Source organism: Protopterus annectens, chromosome 10.part0 (assembly GCF_019279795.1).
Source record: "Protopterus annectens isolate FY-2018-M chromosome 10.part0, PAN1.0, whole genome shotgun sequence".
Taxonomy (NCBI): Eukaryota; Metazoa; Chordata; order Ceratodontiformes; family Protopteridae; genus Protopterus; species Protopterus annectens.
Window position 1 is genome coordinate 1,598,413,075 of NC_056744.1, and position 17,973 is coordinate 1,598,431,047.

Sequence of the window (17,973 nt, forward strand, 5' to 3'; positions counted from 1 at the left end):
TAAATGAATTTTAAAGAAAATTATTCTGGACAGGTACACAGTACAGTAGGAGGGATACAAACTGTGTTAAAATAACAATAATAAAAAAACAATCAAAAGGCTTAGCGAGAATATTGTGAGGTGCAGAGTCTTATAAAATACTTGATATTTTGAGAAATAACTGGCAAAGAAGACCAGGAGGAATAAGGAGGAAATAAGCAGGCACATGATATTATTATACAGAAGCGGAGGATTTAGTACAAGCATACAAGAATATTAAAGGCAGAAGAGAAAGAGAAAAGACAGCAAAATGACTATACACTAGATGGAACAATGCAAGCACTGTAGAACATGACTCTGATATTATTAAAGTGTGAATTAAAACACTAAGACAGTGAGCAATGGTTGTAATAAAAGAAAACAAATAGGAATGGATAAGCATTATCAAGTAGCTTTTTGAAAATTAAATTAAATACTGTTTGCAAAATAAATAAAAAGGAAGGGACTGAATAAGTAGTAATATCAACAAATTCACTAGTGAAATATCAGAAATTAAGGTGGTCATTAAATTACCAGACAAATAAACTAGGTGCTACTGACATTCCTATTAAGTAAATATGTCATGAAGAGGGCTAATTCTGTTAACACATGGAAGAAGACAGTAAACAAAACAAGATCTAGCACTTCAGTACAATAAAACACCTTGTTGATTCAGACTCAGTGTTTAGACATAGTTGTACAGAAAAAGGATAATGTGGATCCAGGTGAAGAAAGCAATCTACATGACAATGAAGACAGTAAAGCAGCTGGCAGGAATGGCATTCAGGGACAGGAACATCCTACACCAGGACTGGCTGTGATATCAACTCATGTTGCTTAAATGTGCACTTCCATAACTGTAGGTCCTATCAGATGTCAACAGCTGTCCAGCAAAAAGATTGAAAGTCATGAGTCCTGGCACAGAAAGACCCTGTGAATGTTCATTTCTCGGTGCCCATAAGAGATATTGGACCCGCAAGGAGATCTGGAAAGAAGATTTGACATTATTATAAAACATGGAATGTTTGCCATCAACCAGCCTGGTTTCCTCAAGTAGTTCAAGGACCCCATGTATGAGGGTATCGTCTGCCTTGTGCTGCCTCTCCTCATAATGTGTCATCGGTTAGCATGCGCTCCATATCAATAGTTATATCACCCTACTCTATATCATAATATCTTCTACTGAGTAATAGATTCATAGGTAGGTACTAGACAATCAGTCTGCAAAGGCCATTAAAAGCCTAGACAATAATCCATATTCAAAAGTTCACGACAGTCTCAAGCAGGGTAATCAAGGTAGAGCAGGGAAAATTTGAGATTGTCCAATCAAATATCGCAATATCAGTAAATCTTTTGTTTGTTTTGGCTGTGGGAGATACATTGAGATGTGAATTTATCACATCAACATCTCTTAGCTAACTGTTGATGAAGGTCTAATTACTTTAACCTGGTATTTGAGGAACCATTTATTCTGTGAAGGAATACAGGGTCAGAAAGAGTTGGATATTTCATGTCTCAAAAGCAGAGATACAGATCCCAATGGAGGAATCTATAAGAAATTGAAAACAGAGCGAGGGCAACCAGTTTGTCTTGACAACTAAGATTTTTTAAAGCCACTGATCTTTTTAATTAGGAAACTTTGAGCATAGCTCTCAGCTGTCCAGATTTTGGCAGAATGTCCATATTTTTGACTCATATTTTAGGTCCATTTCTCATAAAATTGTAGTTTTCTGGCAGATCACTGGCAAATTCTTAAGGACTCAAGTCAGAATATAATGGTAGACATTAAATTTTCAGACTTCATATCATTCAGAAAATTTGTGTTAATGCAAAACCTGTAATTCTATCAACTTACTGAGTTTGTAAGGGCAATATTTAAAAAGTGTCCCTATTTTGGGGCCTTTGTCCCCCCATTACTTGTAGCTTCATCCAGATTTCTTGATCTAAGTGGTTGAAAGGTATTCCTCTGAGGTCATTCATGTTGATTGATATGTTTAGGCAAAGACATGCAAAAAGGGACAATGATGCATCTAATCCTATACAAGTAAATGATAATTAAGACTTCTTTGGATCTAGAGGAGATGTCTTTGGAAATTAGATGAGTCAGATAGAATGCCTTTCTAACTACTGTGGAGACACGATAGTAAAAAAATAAGGAATCATCAACAAGAACTAAAACTCTTATGACAGTGTTTGATTGGAAGGGTGTGTACCTACATGGAACGAAAAAATGTTTTGTTAACCAAAATTAACTATGCTGCATTATTTTCACATTTTAGACCATTGCCCTTGCACAATTTGTTAACATGGTCTAACCCATGTTGTAGCAATTCGTAAAAGGGAATAGTGAATGATTGAATAACTGAGATGTGTTACAGCATTTATTATACTTGACTTGGGTTTTATTTTTTATTTGCAGTGTTGGAGTGTGTTCAGTAGCTAGCAGGCTTTTTGACAGCCTACTAAGGGGCTTTTTAGGCTTCATACAAGCTACAGTAAAACAGCCACAGACTCAAGTAGTTTTGTGCTCTGTGTGCAATGACAAGACATTAATACAAGATAATTAATACTACTTTATAAGAAGCATGATAATACATTGTGTAGTATAGTAATTCATAATCTCATTGAAGTGTATTGCTGATCTGATGCTTAGCTCTCTCCTTAATTCAGCTACTATTGATCTCTTTAGGGAAACTCTATCACCACATTTTAAAGTTGTAATTATGGATACATTAGACAGTTAAGAGTTAGAGCATTTATTAAAACATAAATTAAGCTGTGGAATGTACATTTTAACCATATGAACTAACCGTACAATAAATGCTCATTACTATTCAAAACTGAGAATGCTGATTGGAAAGCCCAGTCAGCATGCCTATTGTAACTTGAGCATATACCAATAGAAAAAGTCTGACCACTGAAGAACCATGGAGCAGCCAGACATTCTATTGGCAAATGCTGAAAGACATAGCAAAATATAAGAAAAATCAGGTACATTCTGCAAAACTAAACAAATAGAAACCTACCTGATTTTCCTTATATGTCTTCACTGTCCCTCATAAATCTTTTTTAATAGTTAAAAAAAAAAAAAACAGCAACGGAAATTTTGTTTTCTCCATCACTTCCTGCACTGATGTACTGTGCAATTATGGGAATGTGAGACCCATACACATGCTCCAATATGATCTGTTAAAAGTTAACCTAGTTCAGTGCTAGTCTAGTGTGAGACCCAATCTTAACAATAATTAGAAGGGTGCTTAACAATACTTAAGCACCCCTAATCACTGTTGACATCACATCTGGAGCTAGGCACTAATAGCTGACAGCGCCAGCCAACAAACAACAGTGGCAGAACTTCAAGCATCTTCATTCCAACTTTGTTTTTGTCTGCTGTCTTAATTCCAGGGGCGGCTCATGCTATAGGATTGCAGGACTGCAGCCCCCACCCCCCCCAGCTGTGGAAAGAAAAATAAATAAATAAAAAAATCACGAGTCCACGTATGCATGGAACTCTGCGTATGCACTCACAGAACTCCGGACTGTTGTGTCAGCAGTCTGGATAGGAGGAAAGGCATCTCTGCCCTGCAGATGCCCAAAAGTCTATGTGGTGATGATCGCATAGAACATAAGACATCTGGACTGCAACGTCTGCAGGCTGGAGCCTATTCTCACGGGGAAACCTTTCCTGGGAAGGATTAGCTTGCGTGGGACTTGGGGAACTAGACGTTTGCTGCAGATGGAGTCGGGAAGGATATTTAGCTTTGAGATGGACTCCGCTTGTGCGACGACTCAGGGAATTAAAATGAAATCTGTATCAGGTAGAGTGTGTGTGTGTGTGTGTGTGTGTGTGTGTGTGTGTGTGTGTGTGTGTGTGTGTGTGTCTGTGTGTGTGTGTGTGTGTGTGTGTGTGTGTGTGTGTGTGTGTGTGTGTGTGTGTGTGTGTGTGTGTGTGTCTAATGAAAGACTGGCATTCTGTCGAGGATTAATTATGGCCAGTACTTGCCTTGGCAGGCTAAAGGTTCCCTGTGATACAGAATACAGTGAAGCAGTTATTGGAGAAATGAAAGAATACATGAACAAAATACAAAACATTTTATTTAATTAAAATGTTTCATTTTAATTATTTCTGTTCTGCTATGTTTGTCTCAAGGTTGGCAGTTTGACTACTGACAGTATAGTTTCCAGCTGTTGGCGAAATGTTGATTGTAGTTTAAATTGTTCCAACTGTGAATTGATTTCTAATATTGCCTGTTTACATATTAGTGTCTACTCATTGGTAGTCAGTTCATGGTTAATACTTGCTAAAAGGCCAGTAGCTAGTAAGAAGTTGTCTTCCCATTGTACATAACAAAAAAAAAAAGCTTTCTTGTACATGTTTTAAATAGAAAAAAAAATAACTGCAGTTTGTTGGAACTAAGAGAAGAGTATAAATGTGTAGTAGATGTAGTAATTTTTTTATTCTTAAGCTGAATAAAGTAACAATTCAATTCAGATACAAAACAGTTATAACTATAAGATTTGCACATTCAAGGACAGCCCTTGTAATGAGTTAAGGTAATTTTAATAGAGAAGAAAAAAACAACAGGAGCCTAGTATATCAACAGAAGGGAATGCAGCTTAGCTGGTATTCTGAGGATATGCTTTATATCATCTTGTCAGGTAATTAAGACTCAAGTCTAAATGTTTATGTCCATCTGTTGTGTATTCTCACCAAATTACACTGTATTGAAACCTATAGATTTGTAGCATCAGACTCAGACTACTGATTCCAAGTTTGTCATTGTTTTTTTTGTATTCTCAGAGTATGTCAGTTTTCATAAAATTTTCTTCCTGCATTCCACAGTCATAACTACATTATACCCTTCATAAAAGCAACAAGATGTTTATTCTATACAAGAGGTATTGCTACACCTTGCAAGTAATGACTTCAATTTATTACTCAGTGACACAATAATCATTTGTTCCTGTAAAGCTAAAGTTCTGTGGTTCATGTACTTATTTCATAAACAGATTGCCCTTTGTGTGCTAACCCATGCTTTTGTTAAAAGCACGCTTTTCTTGTGCAATAACCCTTAATGTAAAGTGAATATGACAACAGGTCACAAATTTAAGTACCAGAAAGATAAAGAGTGAGCATATTCACTATAGTTGCCAATATTGAACAGATACAATCTCATAGCTGAGCTCATAATCTTTGGGCTTTTATTGATTTATATCAGTCACCATCTGAACATCTTCCTGTAATTAAATGTCTTTCTGCACAAGGACAATGCCTAATTCAGCTTTGAATTTTAAAATGTATGTCAACCAAAAAAATAGTGCAAATAAGAATACGTGTGATTTCACACAATTAATAACCCATATATTATTATGATGCATTGCATCCTTATTTCTAATTCAATACATGAACGGACTGCTGTGACTGGAGAAAAATTATTCACTCCACTGCAAGAGTTGTCTTTAGCAGTGCACTGTTATGATGAGTGTGCTCCCTGTATTGTCTTAATTTCTTTTGGAAAGACTTGTGTAGCAGCATTCTCAACATTTGAACATAAAGCCAGGTAGTTTTATGACTAACCTAGTATGATGGACAGCTAAACAGGATAACCTGTAACACTGCCATACAATGTCTGCACTGATTCTAGATTGGAATTTAACATATAGATATGGTAAATGTTTTCACGGTTGTCAGCAGTGCAGCCTAACATACGTTCAGACCTGAAACATTTTTGACATAATCGGCACAAATGACAGCAGCCTAGCATATTGCGCTGTGAAAACAGCCTTTCATCTGTTGCTGTATTTATCATAACAAAAGACAATACAAGTAGTAAGTCACTTAAACAGGATCTGACTGGTCACAGGGAGGCTTTGTCCAACATGAAGGAAATAAGAAGTTTATCAGCCTTTGTATGCGTTTAATGCAAAGCAGATAACATCTAACATATCAGTGTATATCCTAGTATGTCTTTAACCTGTGTTCTCCTGCTTAGGAAAGAAAAGTAGGAGTTAAACAGAATGGTTCAATGAGACAGCAAATGCCATTTTGGGTAAATGGGATGAACTAAATATACCTGGTGGCTAGAGAGAACTCAGGAAATATCCCTGGTGGTGGACTCAAACCCTGTACCTTGGGAGCAAATAGCAAGAGCTTGAATTCCCTACCCAACATCACCTGTGAATTGTTTGTTGTGTTTGTTCCTCATAAAATCTGTGGTTTTCTGGATTCTGAATTCACTAAATAATGACAGGCATTTGAATTTCAGACTTCATATTCTTCAAAAAGTATATGGTAACACAAGACCTTTTATTCCAGCAATTTTCTGTTTATAAGATCGGTATTTGAAATGTGTCCCTATTTTTAGGGCTGTAGTCCAACATTATTGGCTTTGTCCAGGTTTTTTGTGCTAAGAGGTTGAGAGCTATGGTGAGAACTGAATTCACTGAATATGTTTGGGGGCTGTATTCCGCCATTATTGGCTTTGTCTAGGTGTTTTGTGCTAAGAGGTTGAGAGCTATGGTGAGAACTGAATTCACTAAATGATAGCCATTTAAGTTTCAGTATACCTGTCTTTCAAGAAACAGCTGATTTGGCATGGTGGAATATGGAGATGACTGTAGTGGACATGTTCCTGAGTCCAAGACTTGGCAGTGAAGTGCATGGTGATAACACAGCATTTTACTCTAGCAACTTTCCAAGATTATACAAGCAATGTTTAAAATGTGTCCCTAGTTTCTGCACTTTTGTCCCTCACAATAAAATTTGGCTTTTTCCAGATTTCTTGTGATTCAAAGTTGAGATATACAGTTGAGTGTTGAATGGATTTTACAAGGAGCTGAGAGCTTGAAGAGAAGTTTAGTGCTGCTTATGTGGAGTCTGCTTGCATTGTTAATAGCACAACTGGTAGTGTACTTGCTTTTGATGCAGAAGGCTGTGGGATCTACTCCTGATACAGTACTGTGTTGTACTTTTAAAGGGGGTGAATGCTGCAGTCTTGAAAATGTCCTATTTGGTAGAGATACCTAGTAACGATGAACCTGTTATCAGTTTGCCATATTTTCCCTATTGCAATATTACTAGCGTATCTTTTTTTAAATGTAACATAGGCAATCTATTCCTCAAGGGCAACAAGTACTTTATTTGTAGATGAAACAATGAAATATAAAGTTGTTTGCTAGCAGCAACCTCTTCATTAGTTACAGATCTCTTTAATGTGGAATTATTTAGATGACTTACTTCTGCAGAGATTGTGCATATTTACTGATACTGGTGGATTATACAAGTTTGAGTAGAATTTTATGATGGAAATGTTCTAAACTGGGCAGTTTTGTCATTATTGGTGCATGCATTTTGTTTCATTGTTTACTGGAAAAATGTTAAAAACAATAAATTTAAAACGGCCTCTAACAACTTTACTGTATTATACAATGCATATAATTTAATACAATTAGGAAGGTGTATCAAAGAACTTGTATGTTTCCTATGCAAGGGACCTACGATTTGAAAATAGCCCAAAGTTAATCTTTATCTTTCACTGGCCAGATGTATTGTTTTGAATGTGGGATTCAATGCTGTTTCAATGAATGTGAGTTGCAAGGGCAGAGAAGTTTTAATATTAAGTCTATTTTCATTGTGAGACTGCATTGCTTTATTTAGAATATGTCTATTAATGTTTGTGCTGTAAAATGTAAAATAAAACTTTTAAATGAAATCCAAATCATAGCAGAAGTAAAGCAGTATGTGCATTACAGTGTTTATGGTAAATGGGGCGAAATAGCCAAGTAATGGGACACTGGAATAGCTGCAGTGGGAGGCTGCATTCGACCATGATTTTGTGAGAGGGGGAAGGGCAGCAAACTCAGACAGCCCCGGCTGAACTATACCTCTTAACTATCCAGATATTTGCAGAATGAATAGATTTTTTTGGTTTGTTCCATAAAATTTGTGGTTTTCTGGCAAATCATTTAGTAATGAAGTCAATAAATAATGATATACACTGTGTTTCAGACGTCATACTCTTCAGAAAAAATGCATGCTAAAGCAAGACCTGTTATTCTGTCAACTGTCTAAGTTTATACAAGAGCAATTTTTAGTACTGTTTGTATGTTGCCCCAATATATTTGGCCTTGTCCAGATTTCCTGCATTAAGAGGTTGAGAGGTACATGCAAATAAATCGCTTTATAGAATTAGGTATATCCAAACCTCTCAGCTGTCCCCAATTTTGGCTCAAAATGTTACTCTCCCCCTAATAATCCATCCGCAAAATGGCAATTTTGGAAGAAAATGTGGAGGCTTTACAATTAATAAATAAATTTAATGGATCAGAGTTATAAGATTACTTTTAATATCAGAAATGCATGTAGATTTCTCTTATTTTGTCAGCTGCTCAAGTTAACGGTACTAATATTAAAAAAGTGTCCCTTCTTTGACAGGTTCCCAGCAGTATTGTGTGGCTATTTTATATTTTGCATCACATTTTTGGTCCGTTTGTCATAAAATTGTGGTTTTCTAGCAAATTAGTGGAAAATCATTGAAGATTGAAGTTAGAAAATAATGACAGACATTTGCGTTTCAGATTTTATGCCCTTCAGAAAATTCATACTAATGCAAGACCTACTTTTATCTTTCTAAGTTTATGAGTATTATCCTTATTTTTGGGCCTTTGTCCACTTCTGTTTATGGCTTTGTCCAGATTTCTTGCTCTGAGGCTGAGAGGTATGACAAATGTGTCAGGGCCATCAATATCAGCCAGAGACATTTCAAATTGTGACATACTTGTTGCACCCCACTCCCCCACATAGTGACTCTGGATGTGTCCAAGCAAGGCAAGGAGCAGTTATGCAGTGTACGTGCACAGAGTATCCCCCCATTCAAGGTAGACACAAGTACTACAGTGGCTTTTCATCTGTCCTTGATTTTGCAGAATGTTCTGGTTTTCTGTCATATTTTTATACTGTTGATTTATGCTTCTTCTTATTCAGAAATGCATGTGGTTGCAGTGCCTGTCGCTCTGTGTTTAAGCAGCAAAGCTTTAATGACCATCAGGTAAGCTTGTCTGAGACTGTAAGATGCAAGTAAGCTTTAATAATCATACTGTTAAAGAATTATCAACATTGAAAGCCTTTTTGTTGTTGAAATGCAGAGAATATATACATAACTAGATAGTGTATAAGCCTTAGGTATTAAAATGCATGACAGTATTTGTAATAAAGGACAAGATTACAGTATTTTCAGAAGCTCATTACATTTGTTGGAGACTTGCAGTCATCTTTGCAGGCTTTATCCATAAACTAAACAGAATGCCAATCTATCATGTGTGGTCCATAACCTGTGCAGTAATCCTTTAAGCAATTTATCTTGAGCTTGTTTCTTGTTTGCTGCTCATGTTTTACTTTGATCATGTTTTCCCCATGAAATAGGCAGATAGTTGTTGTCAGGCTCAGGCAGCAGGTCTTTTTTGGATAAGAAACATTTTTACAAGTGGGGGTATCACAGAGATTGCTACTTTCAGCATGTTACTTGGTACTTTTATAAAGCTGAGTATAAATGATAATTAGAACTGCAGTGCAAGGAGAAGTGGTTTGAGTTGAATGCTGCTTGTTTTTTTATACTTGATTTTGACTGGCATTCCAGTAATGTATTTAAAAAGTAATTTATTTGTTCATGCCTCACAACCTTTTTGTTTCTGTCTAGATATTAAGTAAGTTGTCATGTAGTCAATGCATTGAAATATTTTTTTTCTTCTATACTTCATTTTGTCTTGATTGATCTCATAATGATGGTTTGGCATCCAGGGCAGCATATTTAAAGTCCTAGTTTTTGTGGTTTTGAGCATAGCTCCACCCCTTTCTGGTTGGCCACACCCCTTTCCATTGGCCCTACCCATTCAGTGGTCTGCTGGTTTGATTTGAAGTCACCAGCCGCCACTGCTTAATTCCACAAAATGGAAATACCTCTGTGACACAGAGTACATGTAAAGACAGCTCCTGGAGTCTAGTGACACTGCTTCCCAACTCCTTCACTGACTGTGAAAGCCAGCAGAGCATTTTCTATTGTTTTGTTTTGGTTTGGTTTTTTGTCGTCTCTAACTAGTAGTACATGGAGAGATAAATCTGCATGCATTGCAAAGCATTATGATTGTCTCTCTGACTGTAACCCTGTATTATATGCTCCCAATGTGTATGCCAAAATTCACCTCTTTTGGAAAATAAACAAGTTACAGTCAGAGACCTGATTTTTATCCATTTGTGTCATAGGTGACTCCATGTTGAAACTCTCTTGTAGGAAACTGTATAACATTAAGAAAGATAAAATAACTTGCATCATCTTTTCCAGTACTCAGACTAGTTGAAATTTTACTTACTGTAATAAGGGTGCAACAGGGAATGATTACATATAATTATATAAGTCTCCATGGAGAAAGAAATGATTTATGGTATACTCCTCTCAAACATATGAAGAAAGCAATATTAGAATCTCTTAAATTATTAAAAAACAGTAAATATGAAGACATTCTTAGTGAGATTGTTTCATCACTTAATGAAATCACTAAATGCTTACAAAAGTAGAGTTATTCAACACATGGTTGAGACAACTTTGTGTGTATATTCTGTAAAACTGATATACTGGGGAGATTTTATGTGATACAAGAATATATTCTAAAGTTGGGTTACATTTGAATTATTATGGTACAGGTTTTGTTAATACTAAAATCTCAGACTACGTTATTCCTTTTTTAGGTGTCATAGTAGTAAAAATCAAGATTTATCCAAAAGTAAAAACCCTAATAGTTCTATGGAAGGTCATTATTGCAATGTTTACAATCTTGAAAATAAATGTCATGGGCTAGTTGATTTACTGTGGATCAAGAACTTTTCAATTATTGTTATAGTAGACACTTAGGACACTAGAGATATTATTTCCTCAGGATATGTTAAGTTTGATTATAACATAATGTAGTAGAGGTGGGGGTACTTTATTACTTGTGCTTGAATCATTAATTTCAAACTGATTTAATCAGCGAGTTATTTGGAAAGAGTAGATGTTAACATCACAGGTAACAATAGTCAAGACAACTTAAGAGTAATATTAACCTACTGGAATCCATCCATGAATACAGAGAAGCATTATAATACACTGCTTGGAATCTATACATTGTTAAATTACAAACAAAAGTTTTATTATTGTGTTATTTTAATTGCCCTAGTATCATGTGGAGTAACAATACTGCTAGTATCATACGGAGTAACAATACTGCTAACACTAATTTTGAACATGAACTTATTCACGTTCTTCCTTTTCATGTGCTAACACATCTGGTTAAAGGTCATACAATGGGAAAAATTTACTAGACCTAGTTGCAACTAACTGTGATTCTCTAATTGAAAACATTTTTATTGCTATCCCATTATATACATCAGACCATAATTCAATTATTTTTGACAACTGAATAAAAACTGCCCCAAGATGTAATCTTAAAAAATACCATTTTGGCCTAATAGGTTTTGAGTCTGTTAAAATACACTAATAAATACTAATTAGAAAATATAATCATATTTGTTGGGGGGGGGTGTTCTAAGAGCCATTTTGCATCCTGGATCCTGGCTCTGGATAGACAGCTGTCACTCTATTCTTAACTAGCCAAGTAAGAGTGGTGTCTGTATGCCTGACAGTAGAGTCATACATTGATAAAATATAAATAATTCTAGTGGAGACTGCAGTTAAATCAAGCATCTGAAGAACTTGGAAACCTGGAGTTTGGGTTTTAGCCTCAGTTTTTTTCAGGCAGCTTCAAGGCAGCTTCCACTGAGTACATCTGTCTGAAGATAGGAAGGATTTTGCTCTGCTTATATGTAATCTTGTTCCAGTGAACTCTGAACTTGTACTGATGAAGGAGCTAACCTTGCTAGGCTTACACCAATACCATGGTTAAAAAAGGAGAAGATGTTGTGCGGTCATTATAATGGGCACAACACAACTCTTGCACTGTTGTCTAAGTCTTGCATTGCTATCTACAATTTATTACATGGAGGAACTAATTCCACGATGAGGCTGTTGGTAATTCGTAGCAAAACTGACAATGCCTGAACTAAACATGGAACTCACGAGTTCAACAGCTTGTAAGGTGTCCAAAAGTTTCTATAGTACTTTTGAATAAGGCACTAACCTCAAGGAGTTCTTGTCCTTCCTCAGGTGGTCTGATATTGGGCTCTTTTATTGCATCACTGAATGGAGCAGGGGGTCATATATGGAGAATCAATAAGTCTAGGCTTCACTTCCTCAGAAAACTGGTAAGCCTGAATCAAGAATGTCTTTTAACACAAACTTGATTTGGAGTTGAATTGGTTGTTGTATTAGCCTTAGCATAAGAAGCTCTTAAGGTGAGTGAAACCACCTTACTTGCTTATCTCATTAAGTTTCATTCATGTGCTTAGGGGAAAAGGATAGTCATGATGTTTATTTGATGGAAGCATCCTAGATCAGAGATTGCTTGTACCTGATCATCAGTGCAACTAATTCAAAGCACAGAATGACAGGTAACTCCAACAAATGTAATTTTACCCAGCCTGCCCTGTTCAGTCCTCTGAATTCCATGTATGATGAGCTGTGGTTTAAAACATGTAGCTTCAGCTGGATACTGTAAACTTCAGAAGGAACAATCTCATATATTGGCAGATTTTTGGTGGTGAAATTTATTTATTTATTTATTTATTTTACATTTGTTGACCGGGCTAGTCTAGCTGGATTAATGTCCATTTTCAGTAGAAGCCCGGGGAGAAAAGCTCCACAGTAAGACATAATTTTACAAACATAGTTGTACAGAGAGTGTATTTAACAGACAGACTGTAGTACATAACATTTTCATAAAAGTCTAAAACTACTAGTAGCATCAACAGGAAAAAGTACATTAGATTCTTCTTTTAAACATCCATCCATCATAGTGGTATTGAGAATCCAAGATTAGATGAGAAGTAAAGAAACAGTAAGAGAATATCTTGTTATAGATAGCAGGAGAAAGGAAAAGGCATGGAACAAACAAGGATTAGTCAGGGTTAGAACAAGGGCAGAGCCACTGTGAATAAAGCCATGATTTTATATGCTTCTTGAAAGTAGGTAAAGAGGTAATAGACACAAGTTCACTTGGAAGTTTGTTCCAGATGGGTGCAGTCCAGTTGGAGAACAGACTATCCCCAGCTTTGTTGTTGGATTTGTTGGAGGCAGCTAGTAGTTTGGTAGCAGAGCGTAGGGAAGAGATGTTTTTATATGGGGTAATAAGGGAACAGAGTATAGTGATATTAGTGGGCTGATGAAAGATTTTGTGGGTAATGGTCAGTTGCAGAAGTCGTATATGATTTTGTAATTCTAGCCAGCCTAGCTGTTTGAGATTAGAGCAATGGTGGGTACGAAATGGGGCTCCTGTTGCAAATCTGGCTATGTTATTGTAAGCTGTTGCTAGTTTGTTGAGGTTACTTTTAGTTAGGTTTGTATAGATTGGAGAGGCATAGAATAGGGTAGAGAGTAGGTGGGTTTGTGCTAAAGTACTTCTGGCTGAGGGAGTGAGGAAGGGTTTAAGTCTGTAGAGAGATCCAAGTTTTCTATTGATTGATTTGATAGTTAAGTTAATATGGGAATCAAAGTTGAGGTTGTGGTCTATTGTGACACCAAGAAGTTTGGTCGTAGGATCAGGGTATATTATGGTGCCATTGTTAGAGGATATATTGAAGGAGAGAGAGGATGACTTATGTGATGGAGCGAATAGTAATAGTTTAGTCTTTTTGGATTCAGTAAGAGGCAATATTGTTGGAACCAGTTTTGGCTGCTGTGAAAGCTTTTGAGTGATATTTTGAAGGTCATTAATGGAAGAAGCTGAGCATATGAGTGTTGAATCATCAGCATATTGAATACAGATTGATTGAGGAAGGGACTTATCTAGGTTGTTTATGAAAATAGAAAAGAGGAGAGGTCCAAGAATTGAGCCTTGTGGTACACCTATTTTGATAGGAAGAAGAGATGATAAGTGATTTTCCCATCGCACTGCTTGTTGTCTATTATTTAAGTAGGAATAGAACCACTGGATAGCCTGAGAGTCCAAAGCAAGAGATTTCAAGATGCTAAGTAAGAGAGTGTGGTTGACCATATCAAAGGCTTTAGAGAGGTCTAAGAATAGAGCAGAGGACAGTAAGTTGTTATTCGATTTCTATTAATATGGTCAGTGAAAGACAAGAGCAGTAGTAGTACTCTGATGAGGTCTAAAACCATGTTGACTGTCTGCAAGGAGATTGTTTTGGAGGAGGTGATTAAGTAATTGCCTATGTATACATCTTTCCATGATTTTTGCTAAAGGGGAAAGTAAGGCTATGGGACGGAAGTTAGAGAGGTCATTTAAGTTGCCACCTTTATGTAATGGGATGATATGAGAGACTTTCCAAAGGATTGGGATACAGCCTTCTGTTATGGTACGATTGATTAAAATAGAGACAGGGAAGGCCAGTGGTTTGGCTGCAATCTGTAGGTATTCGGCTGGAATGAGGTCAGTTGAAGGGGTACAAGGTTTTAGCTTGGTAAGTAATTTATGAATGAGATCTGTTGAGACTGGTTGTAGTTTAAATGAGGGGGGATTATTGTTTAGGAGTTGGGTGCTTGCGTGGATGGTGGGGATAGGGATGAAGCTAGGAAGTAACAGTATCTTTGAAAAATGAGTTAAATACATCAGCAATTTGAATTGGGGAAGTCTGAGTGAGGTTTGAGGGTGTAGGTGTTTTGGAGTTACCTGGGTGCAGTAATTTGTTGATACCTCTCCAGAATTTTTGGGGGTTTTGATGTTGTGCATATTGGACTTTTGAGTAGTAATTTCTTTTATCAGTGACTATCAGTTTCTTTGTTTGATTTCTAAGTTGTTTAAAGGTCACATGGTCAGCTGGGTTTTGGTAGCTCTCCATTTGTCCCATGTTCTATTTCTACGTAACATTTTTTGTTTGGTTTCTTTGGATAGCCAAGGAGCAGGCTTTGTTTTGGTTCTTGTTACTCTTGTAGGGGCATGGTGGTCAAGGATTTGAAGGAATTTATTGTTAAAGTAAGAGACAGCTTCATCTAGAGGCAAATATTTCAGAGGAGACCAGTTGCAAGCTTTTAGCTCTAATAGGAAGTTGTGTATGTTGAAGTTAATTTTGTTCCTGTTAGTTCTGAGTTGAGTATTAGTGGGGATGGGGCTTTTTTGTCGGTTGATAAAAGTGATTTGATGGTCACTGATATTATCAGGTAGTGTACCTGTGATATAACACATAGGGTTAGTGTTAACTAGGATCCAGTCCAGGATACTCTGTTTGGAACTGGTTTTATTTATTCGGGTAGGGACGGTAATAGTCTGAGTAAAGCCATAGAGGTTGATGTGAGAGGTTGGAAATTGGGAAATACAACAGTTAAAATCAATATTAAAGTCACCTAATAGTATGGTTTCCTGAGGGAAAGAGGTTGAGAGCCAGCTCAGTAGGTTTTCTAGGCTAATTATATTGTTACCTGGGGGGATATAACAGCAAATGATGTAAATGGATTTATTTTTATTAATTTCTAGTTTGGTGATTAAGATTTCACTGTTGTTGAGTGAAGGTGGTTTAGACTCTACTAAGGTAACTAATAGTTCAGTTTTGTAGAGTATTGCTACTCCTCCGCCCTTTTTGATCTGACGATCAAGTCTAATGATGTTATAACCTGGTGGTAGTATGTCATTGTTCTTGGTGTCTACTTTTAGCCAGGTTTCAGTTAGGCATAGGATATCAAAGGAGTAGAGGTCTAGGAGAGCATGTAGTTGGGTTATTTTATTATTTAGGCTCCGAATATTGAGATGAGCAATCTGGAGAGTATTGGTCTTGGTTATAGGATTAATAAGATCAGTTGGGTTGTTAGTTGGCATAATGGGTTGGTCATGGTTTGGGCCGGGATTAGGGTGAATGTTGCCATAAAGGCATAGTAGTTGTTGGTGACTATGTGTGTTTATGGGATGTCTTGAAGAAATTGTAAAAGGTTTCCTGTTTTGGAAAAATTTGATATGAAATGTTCTATGGTAGTGAGGTAAGAGGTATGGAGATGCTGATGTTATGTTGCTGTGAACTAGAGGTGTGTTTACAAGGTGGGTAGTGGCCTTTTTTAGTGTTGGGTGGGATAGAATTAATTTTCTGTTTTCAAGGTAGGTGAGGGAGTAAGAGATGAGAAGTGTGTTTAGCAGTATGAAGGAGTAGAGTAGGATGTACGATGTATTAATGCTAAAACTGTACATAGTGAGTGATAGAGTGTAGTAAGGCGCAGGTGGTAGTTATGTGTAAGGATTAAGTTAGATTGATGCAAGTAAGTGTGGGTGGAGTTTGTAAGTTTGTAAGTGTGGGTGGACACTGCAAGTCATTCATTTTCTTAGAGGGGCCTATTTTAGTACCATCCCATTCCCACTATCAGAGTTTGTAAGTTGTTTTAAGGAAGTAAGCTCTTATTGGTGGAGGAGGAAGTGGGTTGGGCTAATTCTGTATAAGTGTAGGACCACTGGGGGTGGGTGGGAATTGGGGTAGGGTAGGGGAGCGGAGTGAGCCCGTAGGGCGAACGGAGCGGGAAGAAATGAGCTAGTTCTTGTGGTGGAGGGTAAATCCTACTAGTTTTTCTAACAGCTGTTGACACTGACAAGGTGACTGGATATTGCCAGGCTGTAATGAACATATCCTGTCATGACATTGTCACCAGTAGTATAATACAAATAAGGGTTCTATGGCCTTTATTAATTCCAAAAGGTTTTATTAACCTAATTCAGTCCCAGTTATGTTGCCTGCTTACTATATCTGTTTCAGGACTTCCCTGAAAGATGTATCATGTCAGTTGATTTGGAAGCTCTGCCTGGCATATCATTTAAAGATGAATGGATGGAATCTGATGAATAAGTAGGCAAGTCAGAAGAAGAACTCTCAGAAAGACACAAGTGATGTCATCCTTTCTGCACTTGGAGAAATATTTAGCAGATTTAAGGAGCCTGTTGCCCTTCCACTTTGTGTGCTTTTCAAAGGAAGAGAAAGAGGCAGAGGAATGAAGGAACTTTAGAACTGGTACTTTCCTTCCTGGCATCTTCTGTCATAAGCTACAGTAGAACAGAGTCACCATTATTAATGGAATTCATGAGGGTTTGGAGCTTGACCTGTTATACCACTAAAGGCCTCTAAAAGAGCCTTAGTAACTAATGCACAATCAAATATGTGTTCAAATTTGGGGAAAAGTCTGGAAAGGTTCAGTTGTGAAATGAAAACACAGAGCCAGAAACAAACATACCTTGATTCTTAGATGACACCAGTGTGATAGGTCAGAATTAATATCTAGTTTACCTTGACTTCTGAAGTCTGCCTTTGCGGTAAAAAGATGGACATTAGTATGAAAACTTGCACATATTTTCACTCCAGCTGTGGGCTACTTATTATGAGGGAAAACCAACAGGAAAGTGATGGATTCCATACTTCCAAAGCCAGCTTCAGCACTAACACTATTACTTGAATGCATGGTGCAAACTTCACCAGGAGCGTATAAGTAGAGGTAGAATCTATCTGAACTGATTCTGGACAGTGCCTCAAAAGGTGGGAGTGAAACAAGAAGTAGTGTCCATCTCAAAAGAATCTGTCAGCAATACTGTTACAAGACTGGACTTAGGCCAAACTACAGCTACTGTTCTGATGCTGCTAGTTGGATGAAAACTGCAAGTCATTCATTTTCTTAGAGGGGCCTATTTTAGTACCATCCCATTCCCACTATCAGAAGTCCTGTCTTTCTTATTTTTTTGTCCTGACTCATCTCAGTCTCTGTGAGATAAAATATGTGGAGAATCATTTTATTGTTCATGTACCTTAAATGCCTATAACTTTGAATTTTGCCACTAATATGAGGATATATGTTTAGAAGAGGCTTAGAGTGCCATGTTAGATTTCTGATT